Raw genomic sequence first — 20624 nt, 5'->3', positions numbered from 1 at the left:
GAGCAAAGTAGATTCGAGTCCGCAAGATAGCTTCACCACACGGGCGAGCAGCAACATCAGTAAGAACAACAATGGGAGTAAAATCTCAATCAGTGAGGCGGTGCAGAGATATATCAGGATAGTCACATGAGCAAGTACTCGCCCCTCCAGAGCCGCCCACACTCGATCCACCCCACACCCGGACCCCGAATCGAAGAAAGTAGAGCACAGAGACATAAAAGAAGAAAGGCCCATAGAACTAATTGAGAACAGAATATTACCCCCCCACCCTACACCAATGCGGAGGCTACGGCCTACCCCCCCCCCAGCATAGTGCCTGTCGCCCAATGAACCCGAAATATAGTGAAGAGAGAAAGTAGGAACAGAGTAAAGAAGGGAAGAAAACAGAAAAGAAGGTGGGGAGGAGCCCACTGGACACCAGAGCGCCCCGAACCATCAGCCAGTTATGGCCCCCACACACTGAGAGCCCTCTACGCCAAAAAACGGCATGCAAAGATACCATGGCACCACAATTTAAGCAAGGGATACAAGTCGCGACGAGTGCGCGCAAAACATACATACAGTCCCAGTCCCAGGCCAGCCCGTCCATAAACCGTAGCGATAGAAGTCAGTCTAGCCCTGGCCCGATCGCGGGCTTGGGATTAAACCGGCTCCTGCGTGAAGGCCCCGTGTCCCGGGCAGACAAAGACAAGATGGCCGCTTGTGAGAGGATGGTGAAGTAGGATCACGAAATGGCCGCCGACCATCGATTGAGGTCCCTCGTTGCACCACATAAAATCCAAACCTGGCAAGTAAGGTACAGGAGTTCCACAAAAAGGCAGCAGTGGGCCACCGCAGACGGTCCCTCGAAGCCGTTAGGTATCGCTCAGCAGGATAGCTTCGCGGACGCGGTGAGGCAGGGAACAATGAAGTAGGCAGCCATGACCAGGGGGACAAAGTATCCGCAGTTGAGGTGGAGAGCGGTGGACCCTGGGCGCCGGGAGCGCTAGATGAAGGCACCAGTGTAGCACAATCATACACCGCCGCTGCGTCCCCGCAAGAGGACAAGAGCACCGGAGGACCCACGCCCTGTGGATGACAAACAGTGCGCTCACGGCCCGCAGCCGACAGTATGGGGTCAAATCTCTCACTCAGCGCCTGCAGGCCAGCGCACATCTGTAGTTGAAAGTCCCGCAGGACAGCCAGAACGGAGCCGCATGTCAGCGGAAGCTGGGCCCCAACATCGGCAGCAATCCGGGACGGCACTGTGGAGCTGGTGTCCGGAAGAGGGAGGGCGAAGTGGGCAGCGGGCGAGACCGGAGTATCACCCCCCAGCCGCGAGCAGGCACTCAACGCCATGTTTTGCCGCTATACGGTGCAATGGCCAGGGGGGGGGGTCGTGGCAAGGGGTCAATTCCCCTCAGGTCTACGCCGCAACAGGAAAGGCCGACAGTCGCTTATCTTCTCGCCGGTCCCCCTCGCCGCTGGCTAGGCAATAGGCAAAGGGGGCAGCAGCCCCCTACAGCTCGGTCCTCAGAGCGGGGCAGGAGACCCACCGCACCGGGGCCCACCCCACAGCTCCAGCCCGTCAGGCACAGGGTGCAGAAGGTGTCCGGCCGCCTCTCCCCGGGCTCATCCGGCAACGATCCATGGTGTGAGGCGAGATCGGGACCGCGGGGCTCAGGTTAGCGCTAGCTGGTCCGGTAACTGCGGAGCTTCCAGGAGGCCGGCAAAGGCCGTAAGGGCGCCGGGTTTCAGTGCCGAGGACAAAAACACCCAGAACTCGGGCATCCGGGCGGGTTGAGACTCCGGGAAAGCAGCAGCGCGGTCAGCGCGTCTTCGCACACGGTGCACCTCGAGAATCGGCGAGGATGGGCATCAGGATAGTAGTCCGAGGCCACGGACCGACGGAGCCGGGCGCTCAAGCGTCTGCTCCGGTCGCCATCTTGGCTCCTCCCGCCCTTTCTGTTTTTAATATTCGTATTTTTAAATCCTCGCAGGCCGTTCCAGTGCAATGATTTCCGGAGCCCAGTCAAAATGACATTTTGCCATTTGGACACTTCTGTTAACCACAAAGAGAAGACTATTTTGGGACTATTGTTGAATGTGCCGCCTATAGTGGTGCCATAGTGTGGCTGCCTATAGTGGTCTTAATGTAGCACCAAACCTACTCTCAGGGCCCGATTCACAGAACTAACTTTAAGACAAAATCCTAAACTTACTACCATTTTGGTATTCACAGAAGGCACTTACTCATTTTGGTATTCACAGAAGTTAGGACTCCTAACTTTAGGACTCCTAAATGCCTTCTGTGAATACCGAAAGTCTTAAAATTAGGATTTTTATCAGTTTAGTAGTGGTAAAGTTAGGACTCCTAAGTTTAGGACTCCTAAATGCCTTCTGTGACTACGGAAAGTCTTAAAATTAGGATTTTTCTCAGTTTAGTAAAGTTAGGAGTCCTAACTTTAGGACTCCTAAACTGAGAAAAATCCTAACTTTAAGACTTTCGGTATTCACAGAAGGCATTTAGGAGTCCTAAAGTTAGGACTCCTAGCTTCTGTGAATACCGAAGTGAGTAAGGGCCTTCTGTGAATATGAAAATGGTAGAAAGTTTAGGATTTTGTCTTAAATTAGTTCTGTGAATCGGGCCCTCAGTCTTTTCCCAAATTATAGCACCAAAATCTAGGTAAAGCTGGTGACCATTTAGGCGCTATGGCGTTAGGAACAGGTGCATGGCTAGGGAGACTGGTGGCACTCACACTTTTTATTTAGTATCATTCTGTGTTTGTGTGGTTGGGCAGTGTAAAGGCTAAAGATAACACTAACAGCTAAATTACAATAACTGTGGCCCGCTTTGTGTTTCCCCCCCTTCATTTTAATGGATTTCGTGACAAATGGCCTGGTTTTCCCTCCGAGACTCAGCCCCGAGCCCCTGCCATGGGCTCACATTCATCAACGTGGCTGCCAGTGTCAAAGTGTCTTTATCGGCCATTAGTTTCTGTCAGGGATGATGTCAGGGCAGGGCTTAAAATAAGAGATAAATCGGAGGTCAGAGGTCGGCGACACAGTACTTGAGAACTTGATGAATTGAAAATGTGACGCCGTTAACCAAAAATTAATTTGCAATACCTGGAAAATAGCAGTTCATATATTGTGAATTAAACAGAGTACACGCGGCCTGAATGGGGTTTATTGAATATACCGTTCATTATAGCCCGATGAAAGTTTTATTAGCGCCAGACAACGATGTGTTCATACGTCAGAATTAAAATCATGGCGGCGCCTGTGGTGTGTCCAGCATACACGAGTCCTTCCTCTCTTTCTTGCTTCTGACCGTGCATGACATAGGTTTGTCTCTTGCATTCTGAAACTTAATCATTAAACTGCAATGAGAGAAAAAATGTGCAATGCACCAAAAAAGCGCTGCTTGCTCTCTATTGTAAGCAACGCACTGGCCTCAGTGTAGCACAGCACGGAGAGTGGCTCTGCCCCTTCAGCGGACCATAGCCCGTTGGGGGGGTTTGCGGGGGTATTGTGCTTTTGGTGCCGTCGCCAGTAGGGAACCTGTTCCTTACAGCGCTGAGGATTTTGGACTTCCATTTCAGAGACTTAGGGCCATCGATCTCGGCGGACGATTGCTCTAGTCACAATGGTGACGGATATCCCGCCCGTCAAAATATAAATCACATAGGATATAATGGGATTTATAGTTCGGCGGACGGGATATCCATCACCGTTGTGACGGAGTAACCCGTCCGCCAAGATCTAAATCAGACACTAAGCCAGAAGGTAAAACCTCTAACCGGGAGTGACCTGGTTTGTGTCTCTGACAGTGCTACATTGCGCTCGCCCATAAATTGCTCTGAGCAGCCGCGGCCCGTGGAGGGAGTTCCGTGGGGCGGTAAGGCGGGGGAGGGGCAGGGTGGGGGGTTCTAAAAACCGGAAGATGGCGATGCAGCGCGCGCTACGAAATTCGTTTTATTTATTTAATTGTTTACTTACCTGTAATTATCCATATTCCGGTTTTTAGAACCCCCCACCCTGCCCCTCCCCCGCCCCGCCTTACCGCCCCACGGAACTCCCTCCACGGGCCGCGGCTGGCTCTGAGTCCCAGTCAATTGCAACCAGATGACAGCGGTTGGTGTTTCACACTTTTTGCCACTCATGTGCCATACATCGAGTAAGTACCAACATTATGTTAGATTTCCTTGATTATCTGTATAGAAATGTATTTGTAGGTGAGTATGGAGGCCATACTGAGCCACACCAACTAATCAAAGCCATTTTTAAAATTCCTTTTTTATTGCAAATGTACAAAAACATACCTAACAATTTATACCATACAAAAAGAACAATTTTTAATTAGTTAAGATCTGTAAAATATCATTCAGAGTCCCAAAGAAACAAACAGCCACAGTATTATAAAATCCACATTAAGTCATGACTATCTTTGGAATACGTTCTACTTTCCTAGTTATATAAAATCATCATACATTTTCCAGATTTGATTACATTTTTTAGAATAGGTTACTAAAATGGTAGCAATATCTAGCTTGTGAATTGTAGCAGGATTATTCAACCAAAGACAAAAATCTGGCGGTTCCTTTAATTTTTAATTTGCATGAATGAAGGAGCATTCCAAAAGAACTGATATAAAAATAAACTTCAAAGCTACACTTTGAAGAATTTTTTTTTTCAAGCTAACTCTTCCAAAATAAACATGTAACATAATAAGTAACATGCAGAATATGGTCCTTTCTTGCCATCTTGGGGTTCTCTTGACATTCGCAAACTACACGTCATTCGGCCTCATGGTTTATTATGTCACCAGAACCCCTCTATGGCAAAATCGGACCATATTACCTAATTACCCATTATCTATATCTCTCTCTCTATATATATATATATATATATATATCATGTGATCAAGGCTGTGGTGACGCAGCCGAAACGCGTCATGTTGACTATGGAGACATAAAGCACTAAGAGGAATACTTCGCACGTTTGTGGTCTGTACCCGATTTGTCTACTGAAGGATATAGTAGCATAGGACTGTTGGTGATATATATATATATATAAATATATATACATATATATATACGAGGCGAGTGAGAGGGTGCAGGGGAACGGCACAATAAAAGAATTTGCACTTATCTGTGGTCCGTCCTCCATTGGTGTTCAACGCCAGAAGCTGTAGCAGTGTTTGGAGTGGAATTCATATATATATATATATATATATATATATATATATATATATATATATATATATATATATATATATATATATATATATATATATATATTATCTACTGGCGGTCGCCAGTAGATAGTTATAGTTAGGACCATGTTTCCATAGGAAATCTGAAAATTCTATTTTGAATAACTTTGGCACCGGTTGACGAATCCTCGCGAAATTTTCAAAACTAATGGGGCGCTACGCTCCGCTCCTACCCTGAAAGTCTTGGGGTGATTCGTCAAGCGGGGGCTAAGAAAAAAGGGGGGTCCCAAAACGCGTTTTCCCCATGCATTTTTCCATAGGACCTTTAGACACAGCTACAGCCCGAACGGCTGAACAGAATTACTTGTAATTTTGCAGAGAGTTAGCCATAAGGTCAAGGAAGTGCCTTTTGTAGGTCTGGTGTAAATCTGTTCAGTAGTTCCTGAGAAAATAGCATTTAAATCAATATATATATCTGTGGCAGCGCTCCGTGCGCTTACCGTGCGCTTACGGTAAGCTTACAATACGCGTACGGTGCCGTGCGCGAGCGCGTTTCTGATTGGTTGTTAGATCAAAGTAAACATTCGAATCGGTCGAAACCAGGAAGTATCGGCCGCCATTTTCTGTCTGTCGCACTGAAAAAAAAAGGTAGATAACATGAAAAGGGGGCAACAAAGAGAGTTGCAGAACCCCTAGCGTTCGTCAGGGGGTTCACGAAGGGCCAAAAAGTATGAAAAATAAATTTAATAATTAAAAAAAAAAATCGCGGGGTGCGCGTAAGGTAAGCTTACCGTACGCGTACGGTAACAAAAAAAAAAAAACAAAAAAAAAAATTTAACAATCACATTTAATATATAAATCTAAGGACCCCCAAGGGAGAAAAAAACAATTGATATTTTTAAAAAAATGGCGAGGCGTGCATGGTACGAAATGCGCAATGTGGGCGCTCGGCGCGGGAAGCGCACCGAGCGCCCACAGCACGCGCACGGTGCGCGAAGTGCACCGTGCGCGCAAAAATTAAAAATAAATACATAACTTAGCATTTTGCGCGCACGGTGCGCGCAAAAATTAAAAATAAATACATAACTTAGCATTTAAAAAACAATACAAATTCACTGAAAAAACCATAGGTTTCACACACGTTATAGTTAGGAATTAGCATTTAAAAAACCTTGCAAATTCACTGAAAAAACCATAGGTTTCACACATGTTATAGTTAGCTGTACATTTCACTCGTAAAAAACCAATGAAATTCCACGTTATAGTTAGTGCAGGCAACTATAACTCACGCGACCGCAATCCTCTGTTGATGCTAATACTGTATCTTTAGCTATACATATATTACAAATATTTATTTTTCATAAAGACACATATGTCATCAGTGATGTAATATCTGACATCATCAGCAGAGGATTGCGGTCGCGTGAGTTATAGTTGCCTGCACTAACTATAACGTGGAATTTCATTGGTTTTTTACGAGTGAAATGTACAGCTGACTATAACATGTGTGAAACCTATGGTTTTTTCAGTGAATATATATATATATTTATATATATATATATATATATATATATATATATATATATATATATATATATATATATATATATATATATATATATATATATATATATATATATATTTATATATCCAAACAAGACTCCTCCACGCAGAAGAGGCAGAGGCCACACAGGGGAATCCTTCAGAAGCTCTTTATTGGACCATCAGGGCATAAAGCATTTCGGCGTGGCGTGTGCCTTCATCAGACGCCCTTCTTTTGAACTACTGCGATCCTCCCCCTGGGTGGGGAAGTCAGCTGGCTCCTCCTTACAGATTGCTCACAGCTGTAGTCCGATGTCTGAAGACTGCAGCCCCCAGAATGCATCTTGGTGGTAAGTACCAGTGGCGGAGTCCGTGCTCAATGAGCCCTGACATATCGGGCAAAAGGGAGGTTTTTAAGTTGTTAAAGGTGAGTCCAGGGTCCAACGGCTTCCTCGGGTCCCCATAACGCTCCAACCTCACCATCCAAATGTCAACAGGGCAGGGGCAATGGTAACAATGTGCCAAAGTCCTTCGTGCAGTCACGAACTGCAAGGCAGCCGCCCTTGTGTAGTTTGGCTTTAGAGGCGGGCCTGAACCAATCCCATACCTCGGAAAAGAAAAAACAGCTACAGGAGCAGGTCCAGTGATGTTCAGGCCAACTTGCAGAGCGGGGCCTCTGTATCGCGTCTCTAGCTGACGCGCAAAATATCCAAACAAAACTCCTCCACGCAGAAGAAGCAGAGGCCACACAGGGGAATCCTTCAGAAGCTCTTTATTGGACCATCAGGGCATAATGCATTTCGGCGTGGGGTGTGCCTTCATCAGACGCCCTTCTCATTGGAAGATCACCGACCCCCTCCTTTTGAACTACTGCGATCCTCCCCCTGGGTGGGGAAGTCAGCTGGCTCCTCCTTACAGATTGCTCACAGCTGTAGTCCGATGTCTGAAGACTGCAGCCCCCAGAATGCATCTTGGTGGTAAGTACCAGTGGTGGAGTCCGTGCTCAATGAGCCCTGAAAAATCGGGCAAAAGGGAGGTTTTTAAGTTGTTAAAGGTGAGTCCAGGGTCCAACGGCTTCCTCGGGTCCTGATTAAGGCTCCAACCTCACCATCCAAATGTCAACCGGGCAGGGGCAATGGTAACAATGTGCCAAAGTCCTTCGTGCTGTCACGAACTGCAAGGCAGCCGCCCTTGTGTAGTTTGGCTTTAGAGGCGGGCCTGAACCAATCCGATACCTCGGAAAAGAAAAAACAGCTACAGGAGCAGGTCCAGTGATGTTCAGGCCAACTTGCAGAGCGGGGCCTCTGTATCGCGTCTCTGGCTGACGCGCAAAATATCCAAACAAAACTCCTCCACGCAGAAGAAGCAGAGGCCACACAGGGGAATCCTTCAGAAGCTCTTTATTGGACCATCAGGGCATAATGCATTTCGGCGTGGGGTGTGCCTTCATCAGACGCCCTTCTCATTGGAAGATCACCGACCCCCTCCTTTTGAACTACTGCGATCCTCCCCCTGGGTGGGGAAGTCAGCTGGCTCCTCCTTACAGATTGCTCACAGCTGTAGTCCGATGTCTGAAGACTGCAGCCCCAGAATGCATCTTGGTGGTAAGTACCAGTGGCGGAGTCCGTGCTCAATGAGCCCTGAAATATCGGGCAAAAGGGAGATTTTTAAGTTGTTAAAGGTGAGTTCAGGGTCCAACGGCTTCCTCGGGTCCCCATATATATATATATATACATACATATATATATATATATATATATATATATATATATATATATATATATATATATATATATATATATATATATATATATATATAATAAATTATATGAATAACTCTTGAACCGCCACGGACATCTTGCTCGCGATGCTTATTTCCAGTTCCGGGTCGAATGACGTGTTCGCGATCGCAAACTCTTGCGGGATAACGCGACCAGCTACCAACAATCCAAAATCTCGTGGCGCACGTGAACGGATAGGAAAACTCGTCGGCGAACGCAGGGACCCGGTAAGTCGCGACCGCGCGTGTGAGAACACATTTTTAAAGCACGAAAAAGAAAAATACTTCGGTTTCGTGGCAGATTGCGAAAGTTTTGACATTTCCGCGCTCTCCGCGGAACGCGAAAATGTAAAAATATCACAAATTCCGCGAGCCGAACAAGATTTACGCCCAGGCCTAGTCTTGATCCCAGAATGGACGATGATCGATACTACGTGCTGCTTGGTTTTCACAGAACTCCCTCCGTTGAGGTGCATCAGACTCTGTGCTTCCCTAGCTTATTGCTGCACATGATTATTGGGGTTGGGTGACTGCAGTCGGTGGCGTACACCGCGGTACAGCAGGTCCGAACAGTGGAACGGGGTCTTGATCCCACAATGGACAATGTTAGAACTGTATCTGAGAGTGGAGATGAAGGTACTCCCTTCGACCAGGGGCAAGCAACTCTAGGTCCCAACAGTGGAACGGTGTCTTGATCCCAAAATGGACGATGTCCGATATTACTTGTTGCTTGGTTTTGACAGAACTCCCTCCGTTGAGGTGCATCAGACTCTGTGCTTCCGTAGCTAACTGCTGCACATGATTATTGGGCTTGGTTGACTGCAGTCGGTGGAGTACACCGTGGTACAGCAGGTGGGAACAGTGAAACAGGGTGTTGATTCTGTGATTGAGGATGTCAGAAGCTAAAGTTTGTGATGATTTCTGTGTACCCACTCCGATCAGGTGCAACCAACTGCGTGCTTCCGAATCCAACGGCACGTGGCTGTGAGGCGTTAAGACAACTGCCTCTGGCCTACAGTGTGGTCAGCAGGGCTCACAATTTAGATGGAGTGGTCATTGTTTAATTACAGAATCCAGTAGGCAACTAACTACAACGTCTATTGAAATATACACAATAGCCTTTTAGTATACTTGCTTTAAGAAGTTTTTTAAGATGACTTATAGGTCTAGTACAATGACCAAATTCTTCTTGGTAGTGGTAAAGAACACTGAATAACAGTGTACACAGTGGACAGCAGAGATCGCAATTCGAATTGTTGTGATTTATTTATTGCCGAATTTTGTGTAATTTATGTTGTTGTATTTTGTGAAGAGGACGTGAGAAAAAGTATTCATGGAAGACTGTGCTCACTACTGCCTTCAATTTACACTGCAGACACCAGTGTTCACAATTCAGATCGAGTCGCTATTGTAGATGATGCAGTCCTGTAGGCAAAAGACATTGCTCCAGTGCGCTCTGTCCGCACCACGCATACGCATCATCACAGGGTCTGCATACGTTTTTTGTTGCTTCGTGTACGGCAAACTGGGCAGCTCAAGTCAACGCCACGTGGCTGTGGGCCCTTGCTGACCGCTCTCTGGCCTACACTGCAGACAGCAGTGTTTACAATTCAGATCGAGTCGCTATTGCCGATGATGTAGTGTTGTTGGCAACAGACATTGCTCCTAGTACGGCTGCCTGCAGCACGCATCATCGCTGGCTGTGCACATGCTGAATGCTTTTGATGTGGCTATCTAAGTGCACTAGACCAGAACCAACAAATTTGGCGGACGAAGGTTCGCCCTTTTAGCACCGAAGTTCTGGAACTCCCTTCCCCTGATCATCAAATCGAGCAGCTCCCTCCTTCATTTTAGGAAGCTGCTCAAAACCTCTCTCTTTCCCCCACCCTGCTAACCCTGCATTAACCCCAGATTGTGTATCACCTTTGTCCTATAGCGCCAGGAAACCCATGGTGTCAGTGCGCTCTACAAATTTCATTTAATAATAATAATAATAGACCTGATGGACCCTTTATGATACAATCTTTTTTTGTATTATTTCAGATCTATTGCCTGTATCTTAGTATACCACAAGTTATGGTTGTTTTACAATAGAATCTTTTCTCTATTATTTCACATCTAGTGTCCCTACCTTACTGCAGCACAAACTATTGAGCCTTTTATTATTGAATCTCTGTGTGTGATCCAATGATTACTGTTGTAGTTGATGCTAGCAGCAACCATTCCCTGAGGGCTGCTTTACACTCACCCCACATGCATCCAGCACAGACGTCACTGGATATGTAACCCTGGTAATAAAAAGGAGTTGAGCGCACTTGCCCGTACCCATTCCACTATCTATCTGTGTCCGTGTGTTCATTATGTATGCATGATACTGCCCCTGAGCCGTACCACATGACATTGTGCCGTGGACAGCGTATGCAACCATGTTACCTCTGGCAGTGGGGAAAAGTTCTGTTATGTAGCTTTTAGATGCATGGCTATCACAGGTGGAAGGCTACTTTACAGAGCATGAATATTGATGAAGATGATGGTTGCATGTTGTGTGTACTGTCAGATATGTGTATATAGCAAAAAGTTTTCAAAAAAGCTCTGTAAGCAGAAGAGGAGTCTCTCATCAAACGCTGTAGAGAGAATGGCGAAAATGGGTGGGGTCCTCCAACTGTTACAATGGGAAATGTTATGAACCAATCAAATGCTTTTCTTTAAGGTTACATGGCAATCGCGCAGCGAGTGCGTAAGGAGGCCGCACCCGACGCAATTTTGAGAAAATATTACCATAATATAAGTTTATTACAGTTAGAAATATATAAATGGTTAAATTATTTTAGATAATCGCTTGTTCTCATATACACTTTAAACTTATTTAGATATAGTTTTGAGATGAAAAAAAATGAGGGAATTGCGTTCCCGGCGCGACACCATATGTCTATGACGTAACACAGGGGATGGCAGTGTGCAATCATCGCATACGCAACGCGCAGAGGGCGTGACCCCATACGTACATGACGAAAGGCGTGGCTTGGTACTGCGTACCCGTCGCATACCAAAGTAGCAGCTGGCGCGACCACATACGTATATGATGTTACACGGGACGCGGTGCCACGAACCCGTCGGATACGAAATGCGCATCCTTTACGAGTTTGGCAATATGGCGGATAGGATTAGCGTGCTGATGGAGCTTGGTACACTACTGGTACGGGACTTCAGTTTTCTAAAAAAAAACAAAAAACGATATACATACTTTTTTTTGAAGATATAAAACATTACATATTTTTCAAATTAAAAACAAAAAAGGTTTATAGAGTTCCAAAATATTACAACATTTTTTAGAAAAAATATAGGTTTTATAAATATTAAAATATGAAATTAACATGTAAAAAACCTTTGAAATTCATTGAAAAAACCATAGGTTTTACAGAAGTTATAGTTAGGAATTAGCATTTAAAAAACCTCAGAAATTCACTAAAAAAACCATAGGTTTCAGGGACGTTATAGTTAGTTGGACATCTGACTCATATAAAACCAGAGAAATTCGCCCGTTAAAGTTCGTTGAGCTAACTATAACTTGCGCGCCCGCAATGCACTGGTGATGATGTCACATATTACATCACTCATGACATGGTCAGTGACATCACTGACGACATCACTGATGACATCTCAAATGACATCACTGATGACATCACTGATGACATCATCCACCTGATAATCTAATGCACATACTGATGGCCTAATATAAACTTTGATACACACACTCTAAAATACAGACTACTATTTTTGAAACCATACACACAACAATGCCAGATACTGCATACCACCCACTATTTCCTAGGTCTACACTCACTTCCACTCACTTATACATGCAGTTACTCATCAATACAGTACTATAATATGCACTCATATACCTATACATACAGTCACAGTCCGCCACTTATCCATAGAGTTACTCACACACCTAGTCAGTCATGCAAAGAATCAATCACATACTCATTTACTCATGAATACAGTTATACACACCAACTGCGGTATTTATACACACACCACATCACTTATTTATGCAGATCCTAACACATACTTACTGTCTTATACAATCACTGATACAAGCAGACACTTTAATACACCCACTCCTTCAAATAACTTACTCTCACGTATAGTCATTTATATACTCCAACACTCACATATACTGCCTCAAAACATATGTAGTTACTCACACATATACCAGTGAGACATTCATTCACTCACCAACACACCCATACACACACTAACTCACCCATACAGCCCTTCCCAGATGTACTTTTGAATTCATACAACCAGTGAATCACCCACTCAGACATGTATGCAGAGTCACACACCCCCCACCCACCCACACAGACACTCAGGCACTCATACAGATACTCAGACAACAAATCAATAACCCATATAGACACTCATGTAGCTACTCACCAACCCATGCAGCCGCTTATACACCAACTGAGACACTAATACAGACTTTCACACAGTTTAATCACTAACCCATACATTCAGTAACACATGTTCAATCACTCAGTTATACAGTCAGTCAGCACCTACTAAATAATCCATTCAGGGACTTGTAAATTCACTCTTTCTTCAATACACCTTGGCATAGATATATATGAAAAATATTTAAACTTTACAGAAATATACATTCACTGGATGATGTCATCAGTGATGTCCTTTGAGATGTCATCAGTGATGTCATCAGTGATGTCACTGACCGTGTCATGAGTGATGTAATATGTGACGTCATCACCAGTGCATTGCGGGCGCGCGAGTTATAGTTAGCTCAACTAACTATAATGGGCGAATTTCTCTGGTTTTATATGAGTCAAATGTCCAACTAACTATAACGTCCCTGAAACCTATGGTTTTTTCAGTGAATTTCTAAGGTTTTTAAAATGCTAATTCCTAACTATAACGTCTGTAAAACCTATGTTTTTTTCAGTGAATATAGTTATATATATGGATATGTATTTACATACACACACACACATATATATATACTTTTTTCACATTGAATGTACGTTCTATAAATTGAAACAATATGCCGGAATTCGGGTTATGTGACAAAGATCGTAAGATCGAAACGCGTCAGTTTTGTTTGCTGTAATAAATAAATACCCAAAAAATCTTCCGCGTTGGTGTGGTTATTTTCTCCAGGAATAGCAGGCGGGAGGATTTTGTGTGTAGAATATATATATATATATATATATATATATATATATATATATATATATATATATATATATATATATATATATATATATATATATATATATATATGTACAGTTATTGTCTTTAGGTCTAGCTTACTGTCCGAACAATAGGTTCAAATATGCTCAGACACGTATTGATGTTTTCAAATTTATTCGCAAACTAAAACTTAGGAAGTACTTCAAGCTCAATAAAGCTGCTGAATCCACATCTACTATTGACAATGCCAATCAACCCAGCATGAAACTGCAAGTATCAGACATTTCTGTTCTTAGATCTTTTCATTCTCTCAGTTCTGAACAAGAGGAACTTACAGACAATACGCAATCAGACCTCCAGGAAATGGGCATCTCTTGCAGTGGAGCCACAAAGAGTCCGTTCCATCCACCTTCAACCTTTGTTCCTTTGATGCCCAAAGATTGCATAGATACGTTTAATGATATCATAACCAATTAATTGAAAGTGCTCAACAAGAAAATCTATAGCAAGAATAAATTCAAGAAATATTCTGAGGTCCAATACTTCAACCTTATGCGCAAACTCAAGAAAGCGGATAATGTCATCATAAACACCGCGGACAAAGGGGGTAACATTGTTTTATGGCCTAGACAACAATACATGCAAGAAGCAGAACGCCACCTAACTGACACAGACTGCTACACTAAAGTAACACATCAAGCGATCATTAAAACCAAAGAATTGGTCCATGGATTCTTGATGCAGTGGAAAAGGGAAGGGTTGCTTAGTAAAAATGAATATAAATTTCAGAAAAATGACCATCCAATCACCCCGGTGTTCTATCTGATCCCGAAGATCCACAAAAAAGAAATCCCGGTACCTGGACGTCCGATAATTTCTGCACAAAATAGCGTGCTAGAGGCAACATCCAAATACATTGATTTCTTTCTACAAAGCTTTGTGGAAACTTACCTTCATACATCAAAGACACAGGTCATTTCCTCACCAAACTGCGACAAGTAACGTGGAAGCAAGACTATCTTCTAATAGTGATGGATATTTGTTCATTGTACACTAGTATCCGACACAGCGATGGACTTACAGCTGTTAAATAGTATCTGGATTCTAGAGATATACATTGTTATAAGCATAACACTATGATTTTACAAATGATCAAACTATGTTTGAATAACAATCTGTTCCTATTCAATAGGGAGGTTTATCGCCAACTGCGCGGGGTGGCGATGGGGGCATGCTTCTCTCCCAGCTATGCATGCCTCCATGTTGGCTGGTGGGAGGAGCATGTCCTCAGGCATACTCACGGGCGTCTGTTTGATGCACTTTATTGAATGGTGGCGTTTCATAGATGACATCTGTGTAGTTTGGCAAGGTACCATCCAATCGGCTGAGAGTTTTGTCAATGCCATCAATATAAATAACTCCAACCTACAATTCACAGCACACATTAGCAATCTTAGTGTACAATTTTTAGATGTTGAAATCTATATTGCTAATGACACAATTCAGACCAAACTGCACAGGAAGGTCACTGCTGGTAATTCTGTCCTACATGCTCATAGTGCCCACCCCAGACATCTTATTAGCAGTATTCCCTATGGGGAGTTCCTCAGAATGAAAAGAATTTGCAGCACTGAAGTTGATCGTAAAACCTGTCAGGCTGAGACATTTCAAAGATTTTTACTGCAAGGGTATACCAGTAAGGGTTTACTCACTGCCCTAACAAAGGCCAATGCAAATAACACACCAGTAGTCACAACTGACCATACTGAGCCGGCAACAACAATTGTCAATCCAGGTGAATCGAACACAATAAGATTCATAACTACTTTTAGTGATCAAGAATACCAAATAAGAAAAATCATATTGAACAACTGGCACATTGTTAAAACTGACCTAACTCTTTCACGCATATTTCCTGACTCCCCCTCCATCACATTCCGCAGAGCTCCTTCTATGAGGGATACGCTAGTGAGAACCAGTCCTGAAGTCATGACAGCACCTACCATCTGGCTTTCTCTTAAAACAGGCTTTTTTAAATGCAACAATTGCAGAGCCTGCAAATTTGGTATCAACAGACAAGAATACACTGATGCTTTTGATCCTGAACCCATTCAAATCAAGGGTCATTACACATGCCGCACTGAGTTTGCGGTCTACATACTCGAGTGTACTTGCCATTTAAGAAATGTGGGGAGTACGAAATTGCAGGTATTTAACCGTATCCTGCAACATTTGCGTGCTACTGTCAATACAGACCATAACTACCCTGTTGCCCGACACTTCAATCTGGTACATAACAACAACCTTAAAGATTTTAGCTATTTTGTTATTGATGCTGTTCCTAAACTACCCAGAGGTGGGAAAAGGGAAAGAAGGTTACGCCAGATGGAATCACAATACATATTGACCCTGGATACTAAGATGCCTAACGGGCTAAACGTGGGCGAAGACTTACATAATTTTTTGTCATTTGTTTTTGGCCCATGGAATATATCTAATCTACCATGGTATGCATCCCTTTGTGGCTACGACCTTATCTATTCTAAATTGATACAGACAGATTTATTTTAATGTGTGTACATGGTTTTATACATTTTATCCAGGTGAAATCTTTTAGCCAATATTTATGACCCTGTTATCTATCCCCGTTTTAGTTCAGTTTTAACCATTAATTTTGGTCTTAACTGGCGTAAAGGGAGTTTTAGAATAATTGGTTTTTAGTTGGCTACTAAGAGGTTCACATTTTGGATGAAATATGTATAGTTAGCATTTGTGCACATATTTATATTTATATTTATGTTTATATTCATATTTATATTTATGTATTTATATGTATATGTATGTCTGTATTGATTATATGACCAGTGTATCATTGGTTTATATATATATATATATGCAGGAAGCTGCATTGCAGAGAGGTGTTCAGAGGTCACGCCCCTTTTTACAACACTGCAACGCAGCTCCGTGGCGCTTACTGGAGGTACCTGGTGGGCTAGTTGGTCCCCAGGGACCCTCAGGATTGAAAAGGAATTAATTCCACAACTTAAAACACGCCACAGGGCTTGTTTGCACACATATCACCTCAGGCCCCGCCCCCTACCTTCACCACTGTGTAAACGCACCCCGTGGCGTGTTTTAAGTTGGGAGATTAAGTCCCCTTGAATCCTGAGGTCCCCTGGCGGCCAACTAGCCCACCAGGTACCACCAGTATGCGCCACGGAGCTGCGTTGCAGAGAGGTGTTCAGAGGCCACTCCCCTTTTTACAACACTCTGCAACGCAGCTCCGTGGCGCTTAGTGGAGGTACCTAGTGGGCTAGTTGTCCCCTAGGGGACCTCTGGATTGAAGAGGAATGAATTCCCCAACTTAAAACACGCCACAGGGCGTGTTTGCACACATATCACCTCAGGCCCCGCCTCCTACCTTCACCACTGTGTAAATGCACAGGACAACAGTAGTGCCCAAGGGGGACACAACCCATGGAGGAAGTGCTCTTTAATAACTTGTTTCATTGACGTCCGAATAAAGACGCCACCCCTGGTGCACACATAAATAGTTACAACCCAAAGGAACATTTATAAACCAGAGTTGTAGCGCCTATCTCCACCTCATTATTATACCAACTTAAAACGTGCCACAGGACGTGTTTGCACAGTATCACCTCAGGCCCCGCCCCCGACCTACACCACTGTGCAAACGTGCCCCCTGGCGCGTTTTAAGTTGGGAGATTAAGTCCCCTTGAATCCTGAGGTCCCCTGGGGTCCAACTAGCCCACCAGGTACCTCCATTAAGCGCCACAGAGCTGCATTGCAGAGAGGTGTAAAAAGGCACGTGGCCTCAGAACACCTCTCTGCAACGCAGCCCTGGTGCATACTGGAGGTTCCTGGTGGGCTAGTTGGCCCCCAGGGACCACCACTATTGAAGGGGAATTCGTTCCCCCTCTGCAAACGCGCCAGGGGGCGTGTTTGCAGAGTGATGAAAGGAGGGGGCGTGGCCTCCTCCCCGATCCTGTTTTTGTTTTTGTTTTTAATTCGGGGGACTGTGTAGCCCCCCTTCTTTTTCTTATTTTTTGGCCCTGGGGACCCCATCCCCCAGGGCCTGCCCCCTATTTATTTTTCTTTTTTTAAACTGGGGAGGGGGGCCGGTGGCCCCCCTCCCCAGGCCTTAATCTGCCCTGTGGACCCCATCCCCCGGGGCATGGGCCTTTTAAAAAAAATATATATATATATTTAGGGAGGGGGGCTGCGTAGCCCCCCTCCTGTGGCCACTTAAGGCCCCCATCCCCCGGGGCCGGCCATTGATTTATTATATATATATATATATTTTTAAATTTAACGGGGGAGGGGGGACGCGTGGCCCCCCTCCCGGGCCACTTATGGCCCCGGGGACCCCATCCCCCGGGGCCTCGCCACCTCGTTGCGGACCGCGGGGGGGTCCCATTCCCCCCACGGTCCCAGCCTGCGGGAGCCGGCATTGCTTTTCCACATGGGGAGCAGCTAACATGCTGCTCCCCATGTGGAAAAGCAATCTGCTTTGCTTCATTGAAGCGAGAGCAGGTTTCCCTGCTCTCGCTTCAATGAAGCAAAGCAGTTTGCAATGGCAGGGTGGGAGCCGCGAGGTTACCGCCCTGCCATTGCAAACAGCAGTGTCCCGGGGGTGGGCACCCCGGGACACTGCAGGAGCCGGCCCTGAGGGGGTGGCGGTCCCCAGGGCCATCATTGGCTCCAGGAGGGGGGCCGCGCGGCCCCCCTACCACTTAATTTAAAGCCTCGGGGGGTGGTGGTCACCATTTAAGCAAAAGGCATGAGTCTGAACTGAGGACTACCTCTTTGCCAAATTTGGTCTAATTCCGTTCAGCAGTTCGGGCTGTAGCTGCGTCAACAGGTCCTATGGGAAAATGCATGGGGAAAACGCGTTTTGGGACCCCCCTTTTTTCTCGGCCCCCGCTTGACGAATAGGAGCGGACCGGAGCTGGCCAAAAGTTTGGAGGATTTCGCAAAGATTCGTCAATCGGCGCCAAAGTTATTCCAAATAGAATGTTGCGGATTTCCTATGGAAAATAGGTCCTCACTATATCTACCTACTGGCGACCGCCAGTAGGTAATATATAGATAGATAGATAGATAGATAGATAGATAGATAGATAGATAGATAGATAGATAGATAGATAGATAGATAGATAGATAGATAGAGATATGTAGATATATTTATATAGGTATATATATAGATATGTATTTACATATATACACACATATAAATATTATATATATATATATATATATATATATATATATATATATATAGAGTGAGCAAGGCCTCTGGTAGGTTGAAACGCGTCATGGCAGTCATGCTGAGCTTTTAATAAAATACTCACTTGCACTTACAGCTGGGTCTGTTATCGTCTGTTCCGGTTTCCAAAGAAATGTAGGATTCCTGGGATCTTGGTGGCGAAACCTTCGACAGATATATATATATATACACACACACACACACACATAATTATTGATGGTTAAAAGCAACAGCTGGCCTAAAATGGCCTGCAGAGACTTGAAGGAGATGCAGTATTTAAAATGCTATAATTAAAGGCTGTCTGCCAGTAGATAGCAGGTTAAAGGCTAATGTTAGCTGAACTGACAATGATGTATGGCATGATGTGAATGCAAGGGGTTGTAAAAGAGGCGTCAGCCAGGGAATGTTAGCCTTGTTTTTGTGCTGTTTTTATGGAGAGCTTATTTAGAGTGGATGGTGGCAGGATGCAGAGTCCCACCTTTTACAGTACAGCGTTATAAGTAGAGAGACATGGTCAATGAGAAAGTGCCAGATTAAGGCAGAAATAAAAGAATAGAGAGACAAAATAGGAGACAGAAGAGAGTGGATAGATGGAGAGCGGCATTTAGGCTTATTTGCAGGGGCGTCATGAAGCCCTCACTTTAGCAGCTTGAGTAGGGGGTGGGGGTGGAGCTGCCACTGGGCTTGTGTGTAACACAAGGCCTTTAAAATGCTTCTTAAGGGTCCTAAGGCTTTGATAGGTAACACTGTTCTCCAAAACACAAGGTTATACTCTGCGCACAATAATCTGATGGAGCTGTGGAATGGTAGAACACAAGAAACAGTGTGAGGTTAAAGGAAAGAAACACAGGAGGAATAAATGGATGGATGGATGGATGGGTCGGAGGGAGGATGGATGGATGGACGGATGGATGGACGGATGGGACAGAGGGAGGATGGATGGTTGGACGGATGGATGCATGGGACAGAGTGAGGATGAATGGATGAACGGATGGATGGATGGACGGATGGGACAGAGGGAGGATGGATGGATGGATGGATTGGTGGGACAGAGGGAGAATGGATGGATGGATGGGACGGAGGGAGAATGGATGGATGGATGGGACAGAGGGAGGATGGATGAATGGAGGGAAGAAGGGAGGATGGATGGATGAATGGGACAGAGGGAGAATGGATGGATGGGACAGAAGGAGGATGGATGAATTGGTGGGACAGAGGGAGGGTGGATGGATGGGACGGAGGGAGAATGGATGTATGGGACAGAGGGAGGATGGATGGAAGGATAGGACAGAGAAAGGATGGATGGATGAATGGATGGAAGGAAGGAGGGAGGATGGATGGATGGATGAATGAGATGGATTGATGAATGGGACGAAGGGAGGACGAACGGACAGATGTATGGATGGAAGGAAGAAGGAAGGATTGATGGATAGAAGGATGGCTGAATAGATAAAAAGACAGATGGATAAAGAGAAACAATGATATAAGGAGAGAAGAAATGAAAGGTGGAGATATTCAGGGGCGAAATTCACCACTTGGCGACATTGTTTTTATAATTTCTTCAGGAAAGGAATGGAACAAGTGTCAGCTTCACTCGCTCACTCAGT

General features: G+C 44.7%; 1 protein-coding gene across 1 annotated transcript in view; it reads right to left on the bottom strand.

Moving 5' to 3' along the window:
- The window catches only part of CCDC187 (coiled-coil domain containing 187), a 395322-nt gene that overhangs the window by 251148 nt on the left and 123550 nt on the right, over positions 1-20624 (bottom strand). The window lies entirely within an intron of this gene.

Source organism: Triturus cristatus, chromosome 1_2 (assembly GCF_964204655.1).
Source record: "Triturus cristatus chromosome 1_2, aTriCri1.1, whole genome shotgun sequence".
In the NCBI taxonomy this organism is placed as follows: Eukaryota; Metazoa; Chordata; class Amphibia; order Caudata; family Salamandridae; genus Triturus; species Triturus cristatus.
The sequence above is the reverse complement of the archived record's forward strand: the minus strand, read 5'-3'. Positions and strand labels throughout refer to the sequence as shown.